Raw genomic sequence first — 20,353 nt, 5'->3', positions numbered from 1 at the left:
CCAAGCCCCATCCACACTGGGTCAGAGGTCATCCAAAGTCAGCAGACCAAGGAGCAGTCGGGGTTCTGGATGTTCTCAGGCAGCTAGTCTGTTCTGGCCACTGGTTCTACTGGGACCCTGTGGCTCAGCCCCTGCTCTGCCCCAACTCTGGTCACTGGATCCCCTGCCCTGGGTACTTCCTTCTGGAGTAGCCACTGAGTGTGGATGGAAGAACCCAGAGGGTTGGGACAGAAGCTCTACATTCAAGCTCCTGGCCCTGCCACTTACCATGGACACTCAGCAATGGGTAAGAAGATGGTGTGAGACAGCTGTTGCTTTTGCCTGGGCAGCATCCCATATGGTCTTGGTGGGACTACAGGTCAATGAGCCCCCTCTCCAGGCAGGAGGTGGACCCTTGACCCAAATGAGGCCAATCAGACTCTCTCTCCCAAGAATGTATATGTTGGGCAGAGTGACCCAATCATTTAAGACAAATTATTCTGCCTGTTCCTTCCAGCAGAGGTCTGCTGGCTAAATCCGGGGTGCCACAGCTTCTGTCCTTTCAGGGAAGTTCCTCAGGTTAGGATGGCTATCATCAAATAACATCAAGGGAACATCAGATAAGAAACAAGTGTCGGCAAGGATGTGAAGAAAAGAGAACCCTTGTGCACAGTTGGTGGGAATGTAAACTGGTGCAGCCACTGTGGAAAACAGAATGGAGGTTCCTCAAAAAATTAAAAATACAACTACCCTATGATCCAGCAATCCCACTTCTGGGAATATATCCAAAGGAAACAAAATCAGGATCTCAAAGAGATATATGCACTGCCATGTTCATTGCAGCGTTAGTCACAATAGCCAAGGTATGGAGACGGCCTAGGCATTCATCTGCAGATGAATGGCTTCACACACACACATGCACGCACATAAATACATGGAAATATTATTCAGGGGCGCCTCAGTGCATCAGTCGGTTAAGCATCTGACTCTTGATTTCGGCTCAGATCATGATCTTACGATTCATGAGTTTGAGCCCTTTGCCAAGCTCCATGCTGACAGTGTTGAGCCTTCTTGGGATTCTCTCTCTCTCCCCCTCTCACTGCCCCTCCCCTGCTTGCTCACTCTCTTTCTCAAAATGAATAAATAAACATTAAAAAAGAAAAGAAGTATTATTCAGCCATGAGAAATAAAGGAATCCTGCCATTTGCAACAACATAGATGGACTCTGAGGGCATTATGCTAGGTGAAATGAGTCAGACAGAGAAAGACAAATACCGTATTACTACTTACATGTGGAATCTAAAAACATAAAACACATAGAAACAGAGGAGGATGGTGGTTTTCCACATGCTGGGGAAGAGAGGAAATGGAGAGAAGTTAGTAAAAGGGTACAAACTTTCAGCTGTAAGATGAATAAGGTCTGGGGATCTAATGTACAACATGGTGATTATAGTTAACAATACTGTATTATATACTTGAAAGTTACTAAGAGAGTAGATCTTAAATGTTCCCACCACAAAAAAAGAAATGGTAAATTTGTGAGGTGATGGAGGTATTAACGAACCCTGGCAATCATTTTGCAATATAGGTGTATGTATCAAATCATCACATTGTATCCCTTGAACTTACACAATGTTATAGGTCAATTATATCTCAATAAAGCAGAAAAAAACAAATTAGGGCAATAGTAAAAAAAAAAAACAAACAAAAAAATAGAGGAAACACAAAACTGGAGATCATCCTTTTTTTAAAAGAAATATCTGTGACAACTGTATATAATTTTCAAGGTTAATGGCATCTTGATTCACAATAATGAAAGTCTTGTTTATCTACATATTAGTGTCCTGAAGCTAGCTTAATTTACATAATCATAAACTGCATTTCAACTGTCCTCATCAGCTTGTTCCCCATTTGATGAAAATGTAAATGGTAATTTTATTTGGGCTCAATTGCATATATACTGCATTTATGCAGCATCAGAAAATAGCATTTTAATTTAACCAGCAAGTTGGGCTCATTACCAAAAAAAAAGAATATTGGTTAAAACACCAAGTCAGTTCCCCAAATGTCTTTGAAGGCTCTAGTCATTATTGTATTATTGCCCAGTGGGTTTTAATTGTATTTGCTCAATGCTAGAAAAAGCTAGGACTTCACAATGAAAATGTCCTGTAGACTCCAAGCTACAGGTAGCCAGTGGACCCCAGGATTCCAAGATGGCTGGCTGGAAGGAGGCCACAATCGTGCAGGTACTATAGCCGGGTACTATAGCTCAGAAGAGTGAAGCCACTGGCCTAGGTCCATTTGCGCAGCTCTAACAGAACAGCACAGACTGCCAGGTGTCTTAGCCCATTTGGGAAACTCTAACAGAACAGTACAGACTTGGTGGCTTATCACAAAAGAAATCTACTTCTCACAGTTCAGGATGCTGAGAAGTCCAAGATCAAGGCACTGACAGGTTCAGGGTCTGGTGAGAGCCCATCCCTGGTTGACAGACAGCCATCCGCACTCTGTGTCCTTACTTGGCAGAAGAAACAAAGGACCCCTCCAGGATGTCTTTTTTATAAGGACACTAATCCCATTCATGAGAGCATCACCCTTCGGACCTAACCACCTTCCAAAGGCCTCACCTCAAACGCCATCTCAGTGGGGTTGGGATTTCAACATACATATCTTGGGGAGAACGCAAACATTCAGTCCATAACACCCGACCAAGGCCAGAGTGACGATGCAAGTTCAGAGGGACAGGCAGAAAGTCTTTAACGTTCACTAGGAATGTCGAGCTCGGGTTCCCAGGGAAGCAGAGGCAAAAGCAAGTTGAAAGGGTGGCCGGGGGCAGAGCTGAAGCAGGGTTCCCTGTGACACTACCCTTCACCACTGCCACTGCAGCGGGCGTTAGCCCACACGTCAGTACCTACAGCTCCCACCTCAGCTGGGGGCTTTGGCACTGCTCTCTGCCAGACGTGGTAAAAGCGTGAGAAAGGCAGAGCTCACAGGCATATCTTCAGAGCCCCCTGAGTTCACACCATCCCTGCACTCCACGGAAGTGGGACACATTTCTTGCTAATCAAAGTTCTGCCTGACAGCTGTGTCCGACACACTGGCCACCACAACCGTATGACCCACAGCCGGGAGCAGATTGCACTACAGAGAAAACGGCCAAACGCCTGTTGGGGGCAAGGAAGCTGTTCTCGGCTGTGGACCAGCATGTGTTCCTAAGGCACAGTGGGCAAGACCAGAGGTTTCTCTAAGCACAGAGCGGGTCAAAGTGGAGAGGAGGGATGCATTTACTTACGGTGACTGTGAACAGCGCGTCGAGCCCTTTAGAGAGGATTCTCAGACTCTACGGTTCTCGGTAGACCAGAGACGAGACAGAGGCTGCAAGCCCTCACAGCTCCCACGCCTCTCCGCACACGTGAGACAGTTTTCCCGTTTCACAGCGCTTTTGTGACCTGCGCACACCTATGCCTTGTTAGCACTCCACAAGGCAGGCTTTCTCAAACATGCATCTCCTGGGGAGCCTGTTAAAACTGCAGAGGCCCAGGCCCCATCCAACACCTTCTGAATCTCTGCTGCATTAACAGGCATCACAGGTGGCTCTGGGGACCCTGATGAGAAAACAGCTCTTTATCCCTTATGGCCGGCTCAGGACCCAGGACCCCAGGCCCCAACCAAATTCCTAGTCCCCTTGGTGCAGAAAGCCTTTGTAATACCTTCCAAGGGCAGCTTTCTCTCCTGACTTTAAAATGACAGCAAAAAGTTCTGGTGAGCAAGATCGAGGCCACATTCTCTAAGAACTCTTTGCTGTAATTTACTCTCTCAGATTTGCAGGCAAATATCTGATGAGTGAATGGGACTGGGCACTCAGTGATTTCCAAGCTCCAGCTTTTCCCTTCTAAGGACTGGTAATGACCTTAACTAGCACAGCAGGGGAGTTAGCCTCCACCTTGATCTGGTCTGCAAATGTCTGCATGAACCACATTGTTCTTGCAACAAACCCTGAGCTGGGACACTTGCCTCTTGTTCCTGGACCCCCGGATCCTGTGTGTTTACACATCTATTGCTTAGGGCAGACTGCAGAGACCTTCTAGTCACTATTCAGGTGCTTGGGGGCAGCCACGTTTCCCTGCATCTGATCTGTATTCTCTCGGCACAATCAACAGCTTCCTGGGTGCCATGGCTCAGGGCTGTGTCATCTTAACCCTGGATCCCAAACTGAAACACACGGAGGCTGTGATACTTCCCGTGTGACACCATTAAACATACCCACTAGCAATAACTCAGGGCTAACGTTACGGTAGTGAGTTCCCTGTCACCGGAGGTATCCAAGCAATAATCAATCTACCATAGATCCGGAATGCCAGCAGCCACCAGCTAAAGCATTAGACCTCTTAACCAGTGGAGTCCTTCTGACTCCAGGTGTGTTTGATTCTGTGAATTTCAAATTTGACTTCTGCCAATGCATCATTAAAAACATCCCAATTCTGCCCACACAGCTCTCTGATACTGAGACTGGTTTTGCACAAAGTGGTAAAATACAATTTAAATATCTTCTAAGTGTCAGAAGCAGGAGAAAGAAAAACAAATTAATCCACAAAGAATTCCTTTTCAGTGGTTTTCAAGCCAGCTTGTGTCTGTCACCAAACCACAGGTGAAATGCTAATAAAACTCAGCCTGCAACAACAGCATAACAATTTAAATATGGCCTATTTTTCCAAAGAAATAGAGAGAATGTATTTCCAAACATGGCCTTTTTAATGAGTGCCAACTTTCTTATAAGAAGATGATTACAAAAGAGCAAAGGTCTCCTCAAGACTGAGATGAGGTGGAGTCCACAGTGAATGGCAGAGGGGATGACCCAAGAGGCCTGCGGGTGGGATGGAAGACCCCCCTTTAGGGGATCTAGCAGGAGGGGTCCTGAGAGAAGAGGCAACTGGCAAAACATGGTGATGAAGCCGCTACACCTTTCAGCCTAATTTGAAGAGACAGGGCCGCGGGGACCTCCCACTTTGCACACTGAGCGCTCACAGCAGCACGGGAAGGGGTGTGCTGGCTGTCCCCGTCACAGGGTCAGAGCACGCATGCGGGGTCCCGCAGCACAGACGTTGGCCGCCTGCTGCCCACATCAGCCTCCCCTATGCCCTGCACCGCCTACCCCGCCTTTCTCAAACACACAGATCTTTCTCCACTTCCCCGCTGTCGCGCCTTCTCTTCTTATCTACCTCGGCCTTGCTCCAAACGCAGTTTCAAAAATCACCTCCTCTGTGTTGTCTTCCGTGATTTGCTGTGTAATGTTGAATACTGCCTGCTGGGGACTTAGGAGCCTCCAAATTTGTCCTCTGCCCGCCCCTTCCTGAGGGTTCCCACTGGGATGAGGCTATTAAAAAATATGCCCAAGCAATCCAGCCATTTTCCGAAACTTGCAGAGACGTGGATACTATGCTCATGGCCTGGAAGGCAAGGACCTGGGCCTGTGCTCTGGAGTCAGGCAGGGTCACAATCACAGTCCAGTGGGCACCCTGCTGTGTGATCTCCGAGTCTCAATTCCCTCAGCCGAGACACAGAGATAACAGTTCCTCCATTGAGTTGCTGAAAGGTCGTAATGAAATAAAATCGGCGGGAGCACCCAGCAGCACGGTTCTCAGTAAATGCCATTGTCTTCCCCTTCGTGCAGAGCTACCTACTGTGCGATTTTAGATCACACGGTACCTCAATCTTATCATCTGTAGAAAAGGCAGGCATGCTCTCAGCTTCTTATTTCACTGCTCAAGAGAGAAGCTTATGTAAAAAAAAAAATTATAATGGACTTCATTTATTCCAATATTTACTGAATATTCCATTTATTCACACTATCATGTCAGTGTGAAATAGTCATCCATTCTTCCTAAACAACGCAGGAATTACCGGCTGTCATTTCTAAGAGGATTAAGAGATCGTCACCCATTAAGGACACGCTGTTAGCAGGGAAAAGCAAGGCCCCTGGAAGAGGCCTGGTTCCTGGGTGTGGGAGGAGGAAGGGCCCACACTCCTTCTGCTGCCCAGGGGTCCCCCCAGCTGTGTGTGTAAAAGGGTCTCACGTAATCCCCACCACATATGAGGCTGGTTGCATACTCCATTTTACAGATGAGGAAACTGAGGCTCAGAAAGGTTTTCTGGGTTCAGGCTCAGAGCTCTCGGCTCACCTCTGCCCGAGCCACTGCAGAGGGATAGCTGCACTGTAGAGAAGGTGGAGGCGCATGTGAGATTCTCCAGCGCCACACAAGGGATATGGAAGGACAGGAGTTCCTGGAGCACCTACCTCCCTCCACTTTCAGAGGGGGCAAGGGAGATGCATACAAGGAGAAAAGCGGGGCTGTTGCAAACAGCAGGACTCAAGATCAGATTCATGACACTCTCCTATAATCCTCTGCAATACTGTAGAAGCGCCAGTGTTTGAATCCACATAGGAAAGAAAAGCAAAATTCGAGTATCTTCATGCACTCATAGAAGACAATTCTCAAGGGTGTCTCAAGGTTAAACTAGAACAGTCCCAGTTTATGCAAAATAACGGTTTACTGTTGCCCCACTTGCTCTCAAGAGTATCCAGATATATAAGATCATCCCACATCTGTGGTTCTCAACCTTGGTGACACATTACAATCACCTGGGAAGCTTTGTAAACAAGATTAAGTCAAAATCTATGGAGGTGAGATCCAGTCATTGGTCATTCTTTTTAAGCTTTTTCCAGCGATTTTAATTGTGCTGCTAAGACTGAAGGCCGCTGTCCCGGGTAGAAGAAACGACTCCCTTCTTATGCAAAGGGGACTCAGGTGCAACAATGGCAGTTCACAGGTGGGACCCCAAGGAGCTCGGAGCTGCTCTGCCCACAGGAGAATCAGGCAGCTGAGCAGGGAGCACGTGGCTGGGTCCAGCTGACCCCAATCAGGCTACACCTGCTGTTCATCTGCCTGATTGAATTTACTTACCTGCCTACTTCTGGAAAGATCGGAAGCTCTGTGGCGGTTCCTGTTGGGCACCAGCAGATCATTAGTGCTCACCCGGCTCCCACAGAGGCAATGCGGGAAGTCACTGGTTTCACCTTGAAGTGAAGAAGGAGGACCTGGAGAGACAGATTTTCCACACATTTTGGAGAGGTTCTGCCAGAGAATTCCATCGAGGCATGTGAAGTCAGGCTACTACTGGCAAGAGCAGCACCAGAGCCCAGGGTACAAATGTGTCCTGCACAGGGTCTCCGGAACAGATTGTCTCCAAAACTGCATCTATCCTAATTAAGGCTGCCAGGCAAGTCTCTGGCCCCTCATCCAACTCCAGGGAGGTTCTTGGGGAGAGAAGGGCTGCCCTCTCCTTGTCCCCGCCACAGAGAGCAGAGTCTGTCCTCAGGCGGCTCCCCTGGGTTTTGAATCATTTTTACAGCTCTGGCATTTGCATTCCGGACTACAAGACGTTTCCAAGAGCAGAACATAACAGGGGAGGTTTGAGAGATTTCCTCTTTCTAAAGAGGGGCAGCAAACATCACTGCAGCTAGACCCGGACGGATACATTCCAGCTACATAACACATTACACTTCTCAGTGTTTTTCAGACTGTATCCCTAACAAACTCTCTGAGAGTGTATTAGGAGGTTGTGTTCATGAAATACTATTTGGGAAGCTTCAGAGTATATGGGAAACCCTTGTCATTCATGGATGTAACACTCACAATTTTGACTCAGGAGTGAGAAACGTTACCAAATTACTTCCTCATAAAAGTAAAACAATTTATCACACACACACACACACACACACACACACACACACACACACACACATCTGTCTTGTGATTTTCAAACTTTCTGATCTTTGCCAATCTGGAAAATGAAAACGATTACCTCCACGTCATTATAACTCTCCTCTTTTATTAGCGAGACTGAGTAATTTTTCACATGCCTAAAGAAACAGTTTTACTTCCTTCTCCATGGATTCCATTTATATCCTTTGCCCACTTTTCTACTGGGCTCATAATTCTTGCTTATTTATTTGTAGACTCTCTTTCTATATGAGAGAAACCAGCCCTTCCTCTGCAGTATGCAAACAACTTTGCAGTTTGATGTCTTATTTTGATTTCATTTACGGTCCAAATAGCTGAGTCCATTTTAATGTAACTGAATGTATTAATATTTTCCTTTGTGGTTTCCGGGTTTTGAAACTTTAGAAAGTCTTATAAGGAAAACAACTTTCATTGTTTCTTTAGTATGAGATTTTGATGGGACTAAGCCAGGCCCAAAAGCATTCAGTTGAAAAATATTCAAAGAAAATCATGACCAAATGTCACTCTTTCTGTGTGTCAAGATCATGGCACCCAAAGAGAAAGCCGACAAAATACATCATCCATTATCAGATTTGGTCCACGGTGGAGCTTCCCATCTGAGGGACTATTTCCCATGAGATATCGTGATCTAGAATTCCCAGCTCCTGGGCAATTAAATGCCCCTCCATACCGAGGTCCTGGTTACATTACTCTTATTTATTTGTAAGCCATTCTAGAAATTCTTCTAAGATTAGGGGGGGGTCTCTTTCTATCAAACCCACAACTGCCATGTCAGTTGGGGTCTCCCAGAAGACATCAAATGGTAATAACTGCATGCCACAAGTGAGACAGGGTCAACATATATACCAGGGAGACTTCTTCTGTAGGCATTTAGATGTGCTCATCTGTTTCTAGGGATTCCACTGCTCTCCTGAGTCACCAAACCCTTCAACGGGGCTTCTGCCTCAGTTGCCTATTTGGTCTTCAAATACACCCCTGGACATGGATGCCTGCCCTGAGCATCCGCACGGCAGCTGGTGGTCTGACGTCAACCTGCCCCAGCCCACGCCACCCTGTCAGTCCTGCCTTCTCCTTCCAGCCAGTCCAGACTCTGGGTCAAAGAACCCCTCCTGGAGGCGTGTGAAGAAACACCCACATGTGGGGACAGGCTTTGCCCAACTGACTCTTACACTGTCATGCAGATGCTGGGGAAACTGAGGCACAGGACAGGGATGAATCTCCTGGTGGTAAGGGAGCCTAGAGCCTCTCTTCAGCATTAAAACAGAGACTCCTAGGAATGGAAACCTGGCTTTACCCTCATCACAGCACCTGTTTTCCCTTCCAAGTCCCCAAAGCCTCTGGACTTCAACCTGGGACCCAAGCATGTGACTGGGTATCCTGAACCCTTTCAAGGTCCTGCAAACAGAGCTGGTCCGTTTGCTCAGACTTTCTCACTTGGGTCTCCAGGACACCTCCTTGCTCTTCTGAGCCCTCTCCTCAAAAGTCCCTGGCCATTTCTCAAGTTTTCATGGGGTATAGAAACATCCCCACCAATTGATCTTGTGGTTTGGATAGCATAGTTCCTAAATGAGTGTACTCCTAGCCCGAGTGATCATTTATTAGTGCAGAAGAAAGTCAAAGCTTCAGAGAGGGTGAGCCTTGCCCAAGGTCAAAATCTTGTTGGCTTCCAAGCCAGAATCAGAGCCCAAGCCTGCTGATTCCCAGCCCAGTGCCACTCCACAACCCGCTGTGGCTCCCAGACCAACTGTCTCCCACTTTCTTGAGGGACTCTCCTGGTGAGAACTCTGGGGGTTTTTTTGTTTGTTTGTTTGTTTTTAATTCTATCTGGGACGAAAAGAGAACAGGTTGACTTTGTAATGTCGTCAAATATTAAGCTTGATTTCCCAGCTACTGACATCCAAATTGCCAGTGAGCTTGAAAGTCCCGATGGAGGCTGCTGGCTGTGCTGATAGAATGAGGCTTGCAGTTAGGGAGGAGGGGAAGCATCCCTCAGCTTCAAGGGGAGACGAGCACAAGTGAGGGGCGGGGGGTGGGGACTGCAGAGCAGGTGGCCGCCAGGAAGCCAGGGACAGGGCAGCAGCCCATTAAAACAGATCAGGGTAAGGGTCCTCCATTAAAATTTTAAGCCACAGGCACTCCATGACCACGCACACTTGAAATGCCGTCCCTGGGAGACGGAAGCCAAGAGGCTGTTAAGGGTATTGTGTGAAGTTGCCAAAAATTGAAACCATAACACATCCCTTGTCCTTCGGAAATTTTTCGAAAGAAAAGTTCTCCACGACATGGAACACACTGTGCAAGTGGAGGAAGGAAAAGAAAGTTTTTCTGAGAGTCACACCAATGTGTACTCATTATTTGAGAGGGCAGAGTCAGAAAAATGCCTGGAGTTAGAAAAATGGGCTCTCGACACTAGAAAACTCTGGATTTGGTCTCTGGCCTCACACATTTGTTTACTGGGCAGGGAACAACCCCTTGGAACCTTGGTTGCCCCATTTGTAAAATGAGGCTAATAGCGCTTTCCTCCAAGGGTTGTATTGAGGCATAAATGGACTGTGTTACAAAGCACCTGGAATGGGAGCCCACCTCATGAGCTGGTCATGCCTCCTCTCCTTTTAGAGCTTGAAATGGCCTTTATGATGTGCTTATCTCAATGCATTCATTTTTCATACGGGGAAACTGAGTCCCAGATGCGAAGTGACTTACCCGTGGCCCTCAGCAAGCTCCAGGCAGAATCGAAGTCAATTCTTCTGATTCTCCCGCATCAAGAAACACCTCCTCTCAAACTACCCCCTCCCTGCTTCTCCCCAGAAGTTCACCATCTCTTAAATAGTCAGCAGGAGGGAGGGGGAGACAGGTGGCTGGGTGCCACTGCCGTCTACCTTCAGCAACTGCTTTCTAAGGCAAGGCTGATAGTTAACCCTGCAACCCAAGCGATCCCTGTGTGACCGCCTCCGAGAAATCTGAGTCCAGTGAGAGGAGGCATAGAAGGAAAAGAGACAGAGGGGCAGAGGGAGGAGAGACAACGAACAGCGGGGAGCGCAAGAGGGATCCCTCGTGAGATGAAGATTCGCTCTGACATTGTTTTCAAACGAGTGCAGGGGAGAAAACCACAGACAGCGATGGCCAGATACACAGAACCAATGAGGGAGATTACAAATGCCCCTGAACTGAGAACACATCTTCGGAGAGGAGTCCCTGTGAGCAAACGGTGCTTGCTGACGTACAAAGGGATTGGAGGCCCGGCCAGGCTTCCGACAGTGAGTGACGTCACGGTGGAGGCATTATCTGGAGTTGAGTAAGGCAAAGAGCTCTTGTTTTTGTTTCTTTCTGTCCTCTGTCTTGATGGAATGTTCTGATCTTTGCACTGCCATATACAAGTAGAATTTAGCTCTTTCCACATATTTTTGTGTAGCATTGGGGGTATTTCCGATAACTAAAACATTTTCTCCTCTAAGAAGCTGAGGGATGGAGTGGAGCCATGTGTCCACCACCCACCCACACCCCGATTTTACTGCCCTGCAACCTAAGTTGGCAAAACACTCCCAAATGTGTCCTCAACTACTCTCTATTACCACATTCATGACACGTCTGACACCACGTGGGGCTTTTATATACATCAAGTGTCACAGACTATGAGTCTGGAGTTCTCTCTTGTCCAGCAAGAGAACAGAGGCAGAACTGAATATGAGAGAGGCTAATGTCTGGGAGGAGACAAAAACCCTGAACAAGGGTTTCGTCTCCATATTTATAGAGCTCTCAGGATATTAGCCATGTGGTGAACGTGAAGAAAACAAGATCTCACACATGTGAACATGGAGAAGACGATCGGTCATCATCAACTTGTGTGTATAAGAAGCAAAGGGTCGGGGGGCACCTAGGTGGCTCAGTCGGTTAGGCGGCCGACTTTGGCTCAGGTCATGATCTCGCAGTTTGTGGGTTCGAGCCCCGTGTCGGGCTCTGTGCTGACAGCTCGGAGCCTGGAGTCTGCTTCTGTGTCTCCCTCTCTCTCTGCCCCTCCCCCATTTGCTCTCTGTCTGTCTCTGCCTTTCAAAAATGAATAAATGTTAAAAAAGAAAAAAAGAAGAATAAGCAAAGGGTCGGGACACCTGGGTGGCTCAATGGGTTGAGCACCTGACTTCAGCTCAGGCCATGATCTCCGAGTTCAGGAGTTCAAGCCCCGCATCCGGCTCCACACTGACAGTGCGGAGCCTGCTTGGGATTCTCTCTCTCTGCCCCCACCCTGCTTGCTTGCTCTCTCTCTCTGTCTCTTTCTCTCTCACAATAAGTAAACCTAAAAAATTTTTTAAGAAAAGAATCAAAGGGTCTGGGGGGAGAGTGGAGTTTGTGATCAAAGTATAATAGTATATTGGCATCAGATGGAAAGAAATTTTACCCATGATCCCATTAAATATCTCACCAGCTAACCTCGGGCGTTTTCACCCCGTGATGGCGGCTTCTCACCCTAAGTTTTTTCTAACCCATTTATGTAAGTAGAGCCTATCCCCCCCCCAATCGAGCACTTCTCCGACCCCAGCTGTGTATCCTGCAATTCACGTGTCCTGTGTGTCTCCCCAGAGACAGCATCAGGTCCCACAGATTAAGGACTCAGTCCCACAAGACCGACCCCACCTCAGATGCCAACTGCCAAGTCCAGGTTGCCTCCTAGACTTCTGACCAACTGGCTATAAATGGGGCTTTCTGTGACACCCCTCCCCCACCTTGGGTTCCATCATGTATTAGAACAGCTTGCAGAACTCAGAGAAACACTCACCTATGTTTATGATAAAGGATACAGATGAACATCCAGATGAAAAGATGTATCTGAGGTACCTTTTTGACCCTTTCTGGGTCCAGAGGGTCCCGAGCATGGGAGCTTCTGTCCCCATGGAGTTGGGGTGTGCCTCCCTCTCAGCATATGGATGTGGTCACCAACCCAGAAGCTCTCTGAACGCCTTTCTTGGGATTTTTATGACAGCTTCATCACATACACACGATCAGTCATTAACTCAATCTCCAGCCCCTCTCCCCTCCCTAGAGGATGGGAGGTAAAGCTGAAAGTTCTAAGTTTCTAATCGTGCTTAGTCTTTCTGGCAACCAGTCCCCATCCTGAAGCTATCCTAGAGCCCACCGAGAGTTTCCTCATTAGATAAAACACACTCTTGGGGTGCCTGGGTGGCTCAGTTGGTTAAGCATCTGACTCTTGATTTCAGCTCAGGTCATGATCTCACAGGTTCATAAGACCGAGCCTGATGCGCAGAACCTGCTTGGGATTCTCTCTCTCCCTCTCTCTCTGACCTTCCCACTTGTATGTGCTCGCTCATTCTCTCTGTCTCTCTCTCTCTCTCTCTCTCTCTCTCTCAAAATAAACATTAAAAAAAGAATACTCTTATCACCTAGGAAATGCCAAAGGATTTAAGAGCTCTGTGCCAGGAATCAGGGGCAGAGATAAGATATTAGATCCAAAGATGTTCCTGGTGCTCTTATCACTTAGGAAATTATAAGGCTTTTAAGAGCTCTGTGTCAGGAATCAGGGCAGAGACCAATATGTCTATTTTCTATTATTTCATGCAACCCAGACCCTGATTCCACATGTGTGAGGTATCTACTAGACCCTTCTAGGGAGGATGCTTGGCCTCACAGAAGGTACGTTTTAGCTAGAAGGCAACAATGAGATTTGGAATAAGATTGTTTATGAATAAGAAAGAGATGATACCTAGAAAATCACGGAATGAGGGGAAAATGAGAGATCTTAGGAATAATTCAATCCAATTCTCCAATATTACAACAGACACTTAGTGGACCAGAGAGGAGAAGTGACTTTCCCGAGGTCACACAGCTAGTTTGTGATATAATGGAGACTAGAACCTGCGTGCCTCACCCAGCTTGTTCTCATTGGTGACTAAAAGGACTAGAGGGGGTTTCATCCATCTTCTTGTGCAGATAAGACTCTCCTCCTGAGCCCAGACCACCGCTCAATCAGAAAGAACCAGAACTTGCATGTGGGTTTGTCCTTGTCTGTCACAGTGAGCTAAAAAACCCTGGGTTACTCACTCTGCCTCCTCTGGTCTCTGTTTCTGCAACTGGACACCTAGGAGACTGCCACTTGGGCCACAACATGGGCAGAGCCTAGCAAGAGCTAGCACCGACCACCTCATTGTCCAATCCGAGGCACGGACTTGATTTTACTGTGTATTGCGCGCTATTCTCAATGCTTGAACTTGCATGTCTTTCCATCCTTAGTACAACACTATGCAGCCGGTGCTTCTCTGACCCCCATTGTACAGTTAAAGAAACTGAGACCCAGAGAAGCCAAAAAGTCTTCCCAAGACCATGCAGCTGGCAAAGGGCAGACCCATACTTAACCCTAGTCTCACGTGCATACTTGCTATTGACAAACTCCTAATCCTCTCCCTTATACCATGTCCCATCCATTCATCACCATGACCCACCTGGGTAGTTACTGACCCCATTTTCCAGTCACAGAAACCAGCCTCAGAAAGACTGAGTGACTCACGCAAGAACAGGAAGCTCATGTCAGGCACAGTTGGGTCCAGGAATCCATAGGTATGACTCTGTGTCCTTGTTTTGAAGACGGCTGCCAATTCCAATGTGTTTTGATGCTGTGGCTTACTTCTGGCTACGGGGAGTGGGGGAGGTGGAGGGGATGGGTCAGTAAAAGTCTGAAGCTGGAGGTGAGTGTAGGATCTGCCCGGCAGAAGCGGGCAGAAGAAAACAAGGATTTGGGGACTGCAGCTCTCGACTTCCTGGTTTTGCAGCAGACATGGTATTAAGCGATAAGAGTCTGGTTGGCACATACGACAGGGTGACAAGACTCTAAATGACGCCCACGAAGTAATTACCACCATGTCCCGTGTAATGTATAACTGGGTCTCACTGTGTCCGCTAAAGTGCCACAATGGAGACACTGCCCACTGGACCTCACCCTGCCCCATAAGACTGTTTGGAGGAGGGCTGGCGCTGCCCAGGCCACCTATGCTTTCATAAACCAGAGCTCCCCGATGTCGTATAAACATACGTGTTCTTGTGACCCGGCTTCATGGCTCTCACCTTTTACCTTCAACCAACGGAACCACCCCAGCCCCACTTCTGGTCTGCTGGACACTGGCCATAATAATGTCTACTGGCAATTGCAATAAGAAATATATTTTCTACATCAACTGAAATTTTGTGGTGAACCCACAAAGCATTTCTGGCATGCTGGGTCCAGGGACCTGCAAGGAATACCCTTCATCCACAGGTCCATGACAGAGGGTGTTTTTAACAGCTGGCATTAGCACATGGGCTGGCTGGGGACTGAGGGTCCCTTCCCCTGGCGGGGGCCTTAGGACACGGATCATGCTGAAGTGGCCATGGCAGGCTGAAACCCTCCAGAAAAGACTGTCCACCAGGGGACTCTGATGATTTGTAATCAAATTGTGTTTTATTAAAGAGAAAGTATCCAGAGGTTTCCCGTGGCCGCATTCTTGCAAATTAAAGATAATGGAGTTAACAAAGAACAACTGGAAGTCAGATACCAACATGTGAAATGAGCCCAAGGCAGCTTCATCTCCTTGGATGCTCACGTGTGGAATGTGGGTCCTGCTCAGACAGGAGCCAGGCGGGATTCTATCTTTGTCCAAAATCACAGGCACCCATTAAAAGCAACTCTGGTGCCAGCTGCCTTTGACCACAGCCGTCTCTGACTCTGAGCCAGTCTCTGACCCTGCCTCTCATCTTTAAAAGATGGAAAGTTTGTAGGGTGACCAATGTCCCATTTTGCCTAGCACTTGGGGGATGAGGAGGATTGGTTCTGGGGCACAGGATTCCATTGCAAGAATCAGGAAACTTCTGGACAAAATAGGACAAGTTGGCCACCCTATTGGGCCTCCCACAATCCCTGACTGTGTCGACATTCTGGGATTATTATATTATGACTGACTCTAATATCCTTACATTACAGATCTGTAAGAACCCTTGAGCCTATAACAAATGTGTCATGAGCCCAGTAGAGTTTCCAGTACACAGCAGGGACTCTCAAGTGCTGTCCCCTCCTGTGTTCCTGGCCAAGCACAGTGGCCTCTGGCTATTCTGAAACCTTGGAGTCCTGTGATGGTAAAGTGTCCAGAATGTTACCACCTGCAACCCTCACCCCAACCCCAAAGGCTGGCAAATGTCTCTGTTCCAGGTGAAGAAACAGATGCCCAAAGCAGGTGTGTGATTTGCTCGAAGCCAAATGAGCTCTGACTCCATCCTATGTCCTGTATTCTAAGCCCAGTGGCCCCTTGGCCAAACCAGGCTGCTGTGTGCCCCCTCCGCCACACACACACTCAGGTGTGAGCCCAGGGGGCTGCAGACTGGTGAGCCCTTGCCTCTACTGTGTCTGGGTTTCCCCCTACCTAGAAGCACCTGCTTACTGCCTGCTTCTTTCCTCCAGAGCACCCCACTTCCTCTGTGCCCACTCGCAACCACACGGGCACCTTGTTACCCCATGGAGGGAGGGGTGGTCAGAGTCCCAGCAGCCCTGTGTCCAGGGATCAGCCTCACCCCACAGCAGGAAATCCAGGCCCTCCTTATGTCACCAGGAACTCAGTTCTCGCTCCCCACTCATCACCCCCCAAAACCACCCCGGAGAAAGGGAAGGGCCTGGAAGGGTAGGCAGGCAGAGGGCAGGGCAAGCAACACCCTGCCATAGACAGGGGCTCCAGGAGCAGAACCGCTGCAGCTACGCATCCGCTGAGGCCCAACTGGGCTAGAGAAACCTGCAATCCCAGCCAAGAGGGATGGAGACCCAGGAGGAGCCGGGCCGGGGAGAAGGCGGCAGTGTGTGATTTTTAATTTACTTTTTCTTGCCCTGAGACAAAAATTAATTTGACTTGGGAAAAAAAAAGGTAACTTTTTACTTGACTTTTGAAAGTAAAATTTCTGCAACTCTTTTTCCACTTAACAGAACATTTCCTCAACTTCTGAGGCATAATGTTAATATGCGCCAAAGATGGGGAATTCCCTGAGCTCAGCTCACATATCACTGAACTGATTTTTTTCTTAATTTCCCAGTAATACTGGCTGGGTTATGCTAACAGGAGAGTTAACAGCTAATTTTGCTACAGGGAAGATAATAACAGGAAATGATCTTTAATAATGAATTAAACAGACTCCTTGGATCCCGATTCCTTTTATTAGATAAGGTCAATGGCATCTTAAATGAGCAAATCTATCCTAGGCTGGCAACAAGATACAGAGAAAATTGTCAAGCTGACTTACAGGGGAGGGCGTGAGCTCTGGAAGAGAATCTGATGCAGCAGTCAGAGCACGAGCTTCAGACACAAAACTGGACGCCAACACACACTAGCTGTGTGACTGCCCCCACCTCTCTGAAGCTCTCTCAGCTGTTCCTGGGGACAATAATCCCCACCTTCCGGGGCTTCGTGATCATTACACACTGCGTAAAGTGTGTAAAGCCCAGCACAGTGCCCGGTGTGAACAACACCACTGTATTTGCCAGCGGGTAGAGAATGTAGTTTACAAAACCATTTCGTATGCATTCTGTAGTTCAGCCTTCAGAAAAAAATGGACCATCCGGACACAATGAACCTCATTTCAGGACAAGGAAGGTCCAACATTGCCAGAGGGAGGATCAGGATCCTAAGGCAAGTCTTCTGATTCCAGTTTATGTCCTCTATGTGGTTCTCAGTCTGCCAACTAGTCATCTCCATTTTTTTTTAATCATGCAGATTTCTTAGTAAAAATTTTTTTCAGGACACAGCACCAACCAGTATTTATTTATTAGGTGTATACATGTTCTGCTCTATTGATATCACACACACTCCTCCATTCTAGAATACTCTGTTCTACTCTATTAAAATTTTACGTATACACACACACACACACACACACACACACACACACACACACACCCCTATGTATAGGCAAGCACACACAAAATTAGAAGAAACAGACACAAACTATGAACTGAAGGTCTGGTGTGTTCTTGCAGGAGAGTGAAACCACTGAAAAGGATAAAGTTGAACAAAAATCAAAATGGCTGCACTAAAGCCTCAGGGAAGCTTGATTTTAAAGGAACCTTTTTCCTCCCTTCCACAAACCTCCCTCCTCCCTTCTTACACTTTTGTTTCAGGAACCTGGCACCACCCTAAGGACAGAACGAAGGCAGCTGGTACCACATACACAGTTTCAGTCAAAACCAGTTAAATCCTGTATGTCCCTATAAAACCCCCCAGCCCCTTCCTCCAGGAGGGTTTGCAGGTTTTGAAGACCTTACCCTGCTGCAGCCTCCTTTGCCCTGCAAAGCAATGAAGCTATTGTTCCTCTTTATCCCAAACTCTGTCTTTGCATTACATTTCGCCTCTGAAGAACAGAGGTCGGTTTTCAACAAGAGGGAGCTGTGCATAAGCTGGAGGGAAGAAGACAGCCAGTCTAAGGTCATGGAAAGTGGCACTGCCTCGGGGCTGGGGATAGCTAGTCCTGCCTCCTTGCTGCAACAAAGAGGAAGCAGGGGTGTGGAGATTTATTAAGGGTTCGCTCAAGGTCACACAGATCTCACCTCTCCAGGCTCCCTGCCCAGTCCCCTTTCCACTGAAGACAGTGCAGTTGCTACTGATGCCAGCAAGCCCTAGGGGAGCCACTGAAGGTGTCTGAGTGAGGGGAGGGCAAGACACATCCTGCTGCTGAATGCTTACCCCAGGAACTTCCACAGGCCGGTAGTTTCGTGCCAGCCAAAGCACTGGCTCACTCTTAGCCAAAACCCACGTGTGGAGGTTCCGGTTCCCAGAAGTTTCCAAAGCAAGGGATGTAATTACAATGTTTCAAAACAAACAAATACACACCCAAGTGGGAGAACAGCATATTTATTTGACTAATTAGAGGGAATTCACTGAAAGGATGTACGATAACATCAGCTTCTTTTTTTTAGTAATACTAATTGACATTTTCTTTTGACATTTTACTAGTAGCTCATCTTTATTTTTATTGCGCTCTCGATAAGGTACCAAGGTGAAGCGTCATACTCTGGCAGTGAGCAAGTGTGAATCATGCACCACATAAACAGCAGGGGCTCGGGAGCTGAAGAGGCGCACGGAGCGCCAGCTATCAGCCTGCCGCAGGGAGGGGAGGGCAGCGCTCTGATCATCGTGCCCGGCCGGGAGCCCTGCCAATTTGCTGCCTGGCTGCCGAGGGCGCTGGTTCTGCCCGACCCAGCTCCCAAAGGGGCCGCCGTCAGCCCTCCTGGGCTCCAAGCTGGTATCGCACCCCGATGACCAGGAAGGACATGTGAGTGTGTAGACAGCCGGCACCTCCTAGCGCTGCCCCGTGCCGCTGTTCATCCCAAGAAAGAGCTGGGAAACTGAGGTCTCAGTTCAACACAGTTAACTCGTGTTCTCTGAGAACGTAGAGCACGCCCAGCTAAGGGGCTGGACGCAGTATGGCTGAAGGGGTGATTTGGAATCCAACAGATCTGGGAGCAGGTCAGTCTCTCTGAGTTCCCATTTTCCATCCATAAGTGGGGATTAAATGCCTACCTCATGGGTTGTACTGAGAACTAAGTCAGAAAATTACACAAAGCATTTTACACAATGCCTAATGCATTCATGTGTCCCAGGAAGATTTGCTGAGGGCCGATGGAAAATACAATTATCATAGCTCAGGGAACTTCTCATCAGGACACACAAGTGCCCTGTCGGACCCCATAAAAACTCAGTGTTGGAGAGAGAGGCAGAAACAGAAATCACTGTAATATAGGGATGGCTCCAACAGGTTGGGCAATGGGGAGCCACTGAAGTTCTTTGAGTACAGGAAGGTGATCAGAGCTGTACTAGACAGAGAACCAATGGCTACTGAGCACTTAAATATGGCTCGCCTGAACTGAGATGTGCCCCATGTGTAAAATACACCCTGGATTTCCACTTGATACAGTAAAAAGAATATAAAATTACTCATTAATACTTTTCATATGGATTACTCGTTGAAATGATAGTATTTTGAATATGGTAGGTTAAATGAAATGTTATTAAAATAGAGTTTACCAACTTCCTTTGTGGCTACTAGAAAATTTAAGACTGTATACATGACTCAGATTATGTTTCTATTGGACAGCACTGCCCAGGAGCATTTGCCGGACGTATCAGAGCAAAGAGCAGCTGGAGGCAGCAACATCTGGGCCATTTCATTCCAGCCAAAGTGCTGATGTCCTCTCAGCCTGGCCCTGCCTCTCCAGCTGCCAGTTCATGGAGTAATTAAAATGCCTTGAAGCAAAGAGCCCAGCCCTTGAGTGTGCTTGACAATGCTCAGAGTTTTGCAAAGCTGTTTCGGCAGGGAACATCCGAGCAGTGTTCTCAAACACCCCACATTATCTGGAGCAGGAATCAGGTGCCAAAGTGCCTGGCTCTCAGCCCCGGTGATCTGGTGGCCAGAGCTCACACCCAGAAGCAGCCGTTTGACAGGTAAATTAAAAAGCAACCAGCATTTTCCTCTCTAACTGGCACAAAGTGGAGTGTTTTTCTGAGAGTATTCCTCTTGTGGAGAGATCTCCAAAACCTGCAAGATTTATCCCAACAGAT

General features: G+C 47.8%; 1 long non-coding RNA gene across 2 annotated transcripts in view; it reads right to left on the bottom strand.

The window, feature by feature from the left end:
- LOC113604322 (uncharacterized) overlaps positions 1-20,353 on the bottom strand; it is a 732,424-nt gene that overhangs the window by 591,073 nt on the left and 120,998 nt on the right. For both annotated transcript variants that reach the window (XR_008293730.1, XR_003426185.2), the window contains exon 3: positions 6,942-7,075. This is a non-coding gene — a long non-coding RNA (uncharacterized LOC113604322). The remainder of the gene's footprint in view (positions 1-6,941; positions 7,076-20,353) is intronic.

Source organism: Acinonyx jubatus, chromosome E2 (genome assembly GCF_027475565.1).
Source record: "Acinonyx jubatus isolate Ajub_Pintada_27869175 chromosome E2, VMU_Ajub_asm_v1.0, whole genome shotgun sequence".
Taxonomy (NCBI): Eukaryota; Metazoa; Chordata; class Mammalia; order Carnivora; family Felidae; genus Acinonyx; species Acinonyx jubatus.
Note: the sequence above shows the minus strand (reverse complement) of the source record. Positions and strands in the feature narration are given on the sequence as shown.